Source organism: Gekko japonicus, unplaced genomic scaffold, assembly GCF_001447785.1.
Source record: "Gekko japonicus isolate JY-2015 unplaced genomic scaffold, Gekko_japonicus_V1.1 scaffold6, whole genome shotgun sequence".
NCBI lineage: Eukaryota > Metazoa > Chordata > Lepidosauria > Squamata > Gekkonidae > Gekko > Gekko japonicus.
This window is the reverse complement of record NW_015166417.1, coordinates 2,962,098-2,970,525: the sequence shown is the minus strand read 5'-3', so window position 1 is coordinate 2,970,525 and position 8,428 is coordinate 2,962,098.

The window sequence follows — 8,428 nt, the reverse complement described above, 5'->3', positions numbered from 1 at the left end:
TGGATGCAACTGTGGAAAGCAGTGATTTTTTAAAAAGCTGTTTTGTTCTTGTTTTATGGTTGGTCTATTTCTGTAACCAGGACTCTTGCTTTTATACATGAATCTTGAGCTTGCTTTTTTTTTTTTTAATGGAGAGACTAACTATTACCCAGAGAAGCTGAGCACAGCCAGTAAAGTTAATTGCATTAGATTCAAAATGACAAGACTTCCCCGTTATTTGGACTTATCCAGAGAGTTTTAAGCTAATAATAATCACAGTGAGCATTACGATTGTAAAAGTGGGGACCCGCAAGAAGCTTGGGGGGGTGCATCCCATCCTCCCTTTGCTTCCTCCTCCCACTCTAACAATCTTCCCCATCTTTCTCACCCCTTCCCTTTTGTCAATGTCCCGACCTCTCTGTCCCCCTTCTCTCCTATGTCAATCTTCCCCCTTCTCCATTTCCCTCCCCTTCTCTAACAATCTCTCCCCTCTTTCTCCCTTTCCTTTTATCTATCAACCTACCTCCTTCTCTCTTTTGCCCCCCACCCCTTCTCTATCAGTCTTATCATCTGTCAATCTTCTCTTTCTCCTTCTCTATTTCTCCCCTCCCCTTCTCTGACAATCCGTCCTCTTTCTTCCCCCGATCTCTTTTTCTCCCCCCACTTACCCTAATCTCCTGTTGCTGGTGGGGGCTCAGAGACTCATGGAGGAGAAACCCATCCTCCCCCTGACACCAAGCCCAGAATGAATTCAGGCCTCAGCAGCCACCTCTGGGTCCAGCTGTGGTGTCTGGAAGCTGCTCTGGGCATGGAACAGTCCCCCCATCACTGAGCCAGGCCTGGCTCCAGGCCCAGGCACTGTAGCTGGGCATGGAGTAGCTCCTGGACACTGTTGTGGCCAGGCCTGGAGAAGCTCTCAGACATCAACACTGTAGCTGGGCCCAAAGCAGCTTCCAGATGCCACTACTGGGTCTGGAGTGGCTCCCAGTCATGGCCACCATATCTGCATCTCTTATAGTTTGGGGGCGGGATTTAAACCCACCAAGTGAATTGGGATGGAAGAAAAAATGTTTAATGCAGTGGAGCACAGTGAGTGAAACTGGGGGAGGGTTCGCTCCCCTCACCCACATATTCTATGTAAAACATAGGGTTGTCCGGTCCCCTCGTTGCTCCGGTGGGGGGACTTGGGGGGAATTCCAGGGGTGGGTGGGGACATCCCAAGCCCCACTCCCAAACTGCAGCCACACATGACCACCCCTTTCCCTCCCCTCCTGCAGAGATTTAAAGAGATTGGCCAGGAGCACGTGGTCTGCCAATCAGCTGCAGGGCCCTTTAAATCTTTCAGCAGGGAGGGGGAGGGGCTTTCGCCAGCCGCAGCTCCACTTGCAAAGATGCTTTAAAGGGTCTCTTTGTGAGTGGGGTGGGGGATGTGGGGTGCGTGGGGCTAATTTCCCAGCGGTGATTTGCCACTTGGGACTCAGGCCCATGCCGCCACCCCACTTGCTGTGAGCCCTGATGAGTTACATCACCCGGAAGTGTCATCTGGGGGTGAGGCTCTAGGTTTTGGGCAAACTATGGTTTTGAAGGCAACCCCCTCCCCGTTAGAGTTTTGCCCCCAAACTAGAGTGTCTCACACACACACACACACACACCCGATGACAGCAACGTGATGATATCACTTCTGGGTGACTTCATCGTGCTTCGCGTGGGCAGCAGAACATCCCAGGGAGGACCTGGGAGCCCCCTGCTGCCAGCCAGGCGGGACGTGGCATTCCTAGTAGGACAGCATTAGTATGCAATCCCCTTACACCAAGAAGCACAAATGACACACCAACATAGTTGCCTACTGCTCTTGTACCAGTGGAAAGTTGCCAGAGTCCGGCAGCTCAAGGTGAACCACTGGGCAGAGTGGAGAGGGAGATGCACGAGAAGTAAATGGAATCCCATGGCACATGTCTAGATGCTCTGCAGAGAGTCCCAGATGATGCCTGGCAGAGTGATTACCAAGCATGGCATACTCAAAGGGCTATTCTTCTAGTATCAAAATAAATAGCCTTTCTTTTGCTACAGTAATACTTTTCTTAGATCATAGTGAAGGTTGGCAGAGGTTGCATAGAAGCAATAAAATTTCTTTTTTAACTATTATATATTATTTATTCGCTTCATTTGTGTCCCACCTTCCTCCCCAGTGGGCACCCTCACAACAGCCTTGTGTTGTTAGGCAGAGTGTGTGTAACAGGCCTAAAGGTTTATACACCATGCTTCCATGACAGAATGGGGTTTTGAACCGGGGAGCCGTGCACTTGCACTCCGAGCCCTGAATTCAGGACTCGGTATACAGGCGTGCATGGCTTCCCCCCCACCTCTCCCCAGCAGGTTTTAAACAGACCCTTAGATGCTGCTGGGGAGAGGTGAGGGGCGCATGCTTGCACTCTGAGCCCCAAATTTGGGGCTCGCCATACAGGCGCATGTGGCTTCCCCCCCCCTCTCCCCAGCATGGTTTAAAAGGACCCTTAGACACTACTGGGGAAAGATGGAGGCTGTGCACTTACACTCCAAGCCCCGCATTCGGCGCTTGGCATGCAGGCATGCGCAGCTTCCCCCCCCCCCTCCAGCAGGGTTTAAAAAGAACCTTTAGATGCTGCTGGGGAGAGGCGGGAGCCTTCGATCCCCAAAGTGATGACATCACTTCTGAGTGATGTCATCACGCTGGGGACTCCCCACCTCCTCCAGTAATGACCTGGCGACCCTATCAGAGGCAGTACCTGCATGCCAGTAATTGAGGTGCAACAAGAGGAGGAGGCTTTGTCTTGTGGCCTCTCCCTGCATGTGGTTGGCTACTGGGAAAAACAGAATGCTGGACTAGATGGACCACTGATATGATCCAGCAGGGCTGCTCCTGGGTTACTTGCACTTGTGTCAATGGGCCTCATGCAGGAAAGTTTTCCTGTGGCTTGTGCCCAATAGCATTCTGTAAACAATTTAAAGAATTGAGACCTTGAGTGTATCTACAAAGTAGTACATGTATCCTTCACAATCTGAATACTTGTTTAGTATACATCTAGTTGTTACAACTTATACATACTATCATTAGTCCAATGCTGAAACGATATTATAGCATTTTCTGTACCACAATATAGTTGAAACTGAAAGAAAACAGCTAGAACACACCACGAGCTGACAAAAGGTGGTGTATATTTTTGCTTCTAGTGGCCTCTACTGGATGATGTAAGAATATCTTGCATACTGACAGTGAACTGTCTTCCCCGCAGATGGTACCTTGTAGGATGATCAAAACCTATAAAGTGACCATTTTAGGGGGGGAAATTCAGTAGTTCAGTAGTATTATAAATTATGTAACATGAAAATCTTGACTAGTTCAATGCTGTAACTATATAGCACAATTTGACATACTGTAACGTAAAAGAAATGATGAGACCAGATGCCACGCTGAAGGAAGGGCACGTGTCAGCCAAAGATGAGCTACCTACTGTTGCTGTTAGTGTTCCCTAGCCATGGGGATAAGCATCTTATGCAGAACCTCCTGACCATAGGTTTACGCTGGTAGAATTAATCTGAAAATTTATCTGCCTGATTAATTTTATGCACATACAAAAATGTATTGTGAATAACATAAATACTGTATAATGAGATTAAGTAGCACATCTAAGATGAACAAAGTTTATTTCAGCATAAGCTTTTGTGAGCCAGACCTCATTTCTTCATATGCATAGTAAGAAATGAAAACTTCACACTATTATATATGCACTTCATGTTCTTTGGACTTAAAATAAAAACTGCACCCACTACATAAATCACAGCATTTATAACATTGCCACATCAGGCCAAAATTTGCAGGAAAAGAATCAGGTCATGATGGGGTCATGACTTTTCACTATATTGTCCAACAAAAAGAACTAAAAAAGGATGCAAATATACATTAAACAAGAACTTCCTGTTAAGAGCGGTAGAAAAGAGCAAGGGTCCAGTAGAGCTTTAAAGATTAACAAATTTTGTGGCAGACGAACATGGCTATCCATCTTGATCTGTTAAGAGCAGTGTATTTATACTCTTTTTCTCCACAGTGGGGACCCAAAATAATTATATGATTCTCCTTTCCTCCATTTTAACCTCACAACAACCCTGTAAGATATGTTAGGCTAAAAGTATGTGACTTGACAGAGTGAGGATTCGAACCTGGGCCTCCCAGATCCAAGTCTGACACTAACCAATACACCTTGCTGGTTTTGGCCAAGCTTCTGAGGAAAGTTGTAACATTTTCTTCCTTGGAGGTTTTTGAAAACAAATCTACTTGCTTCAGTCCCAAATTTACTACTGAAGCAAGCATAAATATCTGAGGTGAATACAAGGATTCTGCATTCTACATGTTTCAAATGAATAAATATAAGTTTTCGACTCCAAGAAAACATACTGGAAAAAGCAATGACTGGGGTCTCACAAAATGAACATTTTTTTAATAGCTGGCATGTACTGTATATTTACACGGAGCAATACAATAGCATTCTTGTGGGCAAGAAAGAAGATGCTTTTTAAATACCCCTCCTCTACAACTTGTAATTAAACCTTTGCTGAGAAAGTCTAGATCTTCACCTACTAGCTTATAAATGGCAGAAGTGTCAATCAACTACTGTATAATTTTCATTTTGAAGTTAAATGGTAGGATTGCAATGAAACACAGGGTGCAGTGCCAGAATTAAATGCCTACCTTGACTCCAATATGAGCCTACACTTGCTTTTTCAGCAGTTTGTAGACTTGCTAACACATTACATTTATTCCAGGCTAAGGTTCTTCACAACAAGGCAGGAGCACCAAGCTTTTACTTACTTCACAAGTAGTGTACAAATGTTGTATGTTCCTGTAGTAAATAACATAGTATTGTTCCACCAGAACTAAATTCCTCCTGCATTATTATAGGGAACAGAACAAGTAAGGGGTAGAAGGTATGCTTCTTAGCACAGTGCTTTCAGATGATCAAGCTGATTCAGTATAATACCTTATGGAAACCCTGACATCAATCCTGTAAAGCAGGTATCATTCCCATAATGAAGAGGGGAAGGAGACTGCTTCAGAATACCTGGTGAGATTATGGCAGAAGAGTCAAACTTGAGCCACTGATTTATCCACCTGCAACATATATATGTTGATTTTGGAGAATGTTAATTTGGTTCCTTCTTATAAGATTGTGCTACAGTTTCTACTGCCATTCCAGTTGGGTATTCAAAATGGTGGGACTTATCCTTTCCTAATAGTAACCCTCATGTAAATAAAAGGCATTTGCAGATCTCAAGTGTTATATGGTACAACTACCTGGGATAAATAGTAATTTGAATGCTAAACACATAGGCCCCAATCTGGCTAAAGTTAGTTGTGACTAAAGATTAGATAATATAATTACCTGGGAGTAAATCATTGTACCGACTGGTATTCATTTTTGAGTAAATGCGTAGCAGCTTGGGCCACACTTCCCATTGAAAATTCATAGTAGATCATTTTGCCCATATTAGAGCAGAAGGCTTTGTGCCTGATTAAGGAAATGTTAATGGACTGGCTTGATTCTTATGTAAAAGCTGAGTGGTAAATAAGAGGGAGAGAATTTCTGAAGATCTAATACAGTCCCGGTCACACGGAAGGTTTTGGCCTGAGAGAGGGACGGATCGGGGGCGCAGCAAACGGGCGCGATCTCACCGCAACATCTGGGAAGCAGCGCGCACCCGTCCCCGATCCGTCCCTAAAGCCGGAAAACCCGCTGCAAAAAAGAACCAACCACAGAGGAGGACTTACCTGGAATGCCGCATCAAGCGCGGCCGTGGGATCGCCAGCGCACCCGTCGTCCGGAGCAATCCAGGCTCCCGGCCGAACTGCGCATGCGCACACATGCGCAGTTCGGCTGCTGCACTCTTCCTTCAGTGGCTTCCCCCCCCCCCGGCATCTGCGCGGCGGCTCAGGGGATCTATGTGATCCTGCCGCCGCGTGTATCTTTTGGTGTGGCTTCCAAAAGCTGCACTTTGCCCGTGCTTCCCCCCGCCCCCCGTGTGGCAGGGGCCTATGAATAACTTCTGAGGAAGATCAACTATGAAATGGGCTTACATCTAGTTGCTCGTCAACTTACTGCAGAAGCTGTTCTACAATATCACAAGGATGGGACTTTTATGTCTATGTGATACATAAGGACCATTTGTATTTTTATGAACTATAAAATACAGTGGTCACAAATCACAGTAATTCTTTATACTGAAACAGAACATTGGTTCTTCAAGGTTGGTACTGTCTATCCAGAATGGCAATGGCTCTTCAAGGCTTTCAGGTAGAGGTCTTTTACATCACCTACTGCGTGCTCCTCCCCCCACAAAGGACAGGGTTTTATTAAAGCACAACATTTATTTATGACAGGTTTATATGATTGCTGACTATTCAATTGTCTATTTAAACATGCTCCTTTTAACTGTAGATAACCAGGGATTGAACCTGGGACCTTCTACATACCATGTAGATGCTACGCTATGCCACTGAATCACAGCCCATCCCAAATCCAGTGCTTGCACTTTAAAAAATAGATTGGAATGTTAACTCAGGATGGGCACAAACCAGCTCACAAACTAAAGTTCATTACCCATTTTGGCTGGTTCGCGAACTGAAGTTTGTGGCAGGTCAACCAACACGAACTTTCCAGCTGTTCATAAACAGATACATTTCCAGACTGTCTCCACTCAACCTAAATATTCACATTTCAAAACAGGGGTGTGGAACTTGGAGATCATGTACAGGAACATCCAGGGGAGATCCCCTGTGACTTTGATGTCTCTAGCTTGCACAGGATCTGTTCTGTACACTCCTGAACTTCATAAACCTGGCCGCCAAAATGTGGCAGGTTCAGGAGTGTATAGAATTGAACCTGTACAAGCTAGAGCCACCAAACTTGCAGGGGATCTCTGGCTGACTCGACTCTACCTACTGTCCAGGTTTGGTGAGGACTGGATTTACAAGGTCCAGGTTACAGCCCCCCCCCAAGGTGCCCCCAGGAAAGCGCTTTCTGGGGGAATGACAGGTGGTCCCCTACAAGTCACGAACCTCACAAACTGGTTTGTTTTGCTCCTAAAAGTTTGTGACAGTTTGTGGTTCACAAACCAGGCATGCCACGAACAAAACTGCATTTTCCCGGTTCGTGCCCATCCCTAATGTTAAACCTTCTCACCAATGGGTTATCATGTAATTAATTGACCAGTGCTTATCTTAATGCACAAAGACACATACTAGTCAAACCAAACTATTCATTGCTTTTTTTGTTCAAAATGAAGATTACTATACATGTAATAAAACATGTACTTGGATTAATGGTTACATCTGTTTCCATCACAGTTATTGCACTATTGAGAACTGGTCTGTAGCAGTGTCCCTGTGTATGTAGCCAAGTAAGACTTTCCTCAGACATGCATTAATGTTGATATTTAAATATCTGGAGAAGTTCTGATCTATAGTTAGATTGCAGTAACATTCAATCTATTAGTATACCCCACAATCTAAAGGGGAAAGCTACTTGAGGAAGACAAAACCTTGGCTGATGAGCATCAGCGCTCCATGGATTCCAATGATGTTTCATCAGACCACAGCTTAACATTAGGATAATTCCTAGAACTGGATGTGACACATGTGAAATGTGACCAACGTAAAGGATTAGAGGAAATTTTGATTTTTTTTTTTAATCTTGGCTTGCTTAGAAGCATTTAAACGTAGCTTATTAAAGCAGCACTTCTTTATAGTCAAATATTGTACATTATGCAAATAACAATGTGCTTTGTGGAAAATCTTCTAATTCAAATGAACATTTAAAAAAGAACAGTCATGATAAAATAGAAACTTGTATGAACTGTAAATTGTGCAAAGTACAGCATAACCTTTCTCTTCAATATGCAGATAGTCTAAGAACACAAAAGCTAAACCTCATAAAATATGGAATAAATTACTAATCCATGTAACCATTTGTGTTGTAAACTTGTCTGGAGCTGCAAGAGCCTTGTAAAATATGATTACATTTAAAAAAAACTTAATTACATGTGAAAAAGGTTCATTTTTTTGTGATGTGATTTCTCTGGTAGACATGAATGAATGTGAAAAATAATCAGCACTGTAGTAAAGTTCACATCATAACCTATAATGTAAGCAAAGCGTATTAAGTACATTAAAAAGTAATATAAGACTGCACATTCTAGCTTGCTTGGGTACATCTTTACTAGACTGTTCAGATTGCAGTTATAACTCACCAAGCCTTGCTGCTATTCATGGCAACACAAGCAAGTCTTATGTTCTTAACAGCAAATGCAACAAAACATTTCAAAACATTTAAAAATATTTATTTGGACTGGATCTTCTTCTGCTGATCCTTTTGGTTCATGGTTTTTCTACTTAAAATTATTTCAGAAACACATCAGA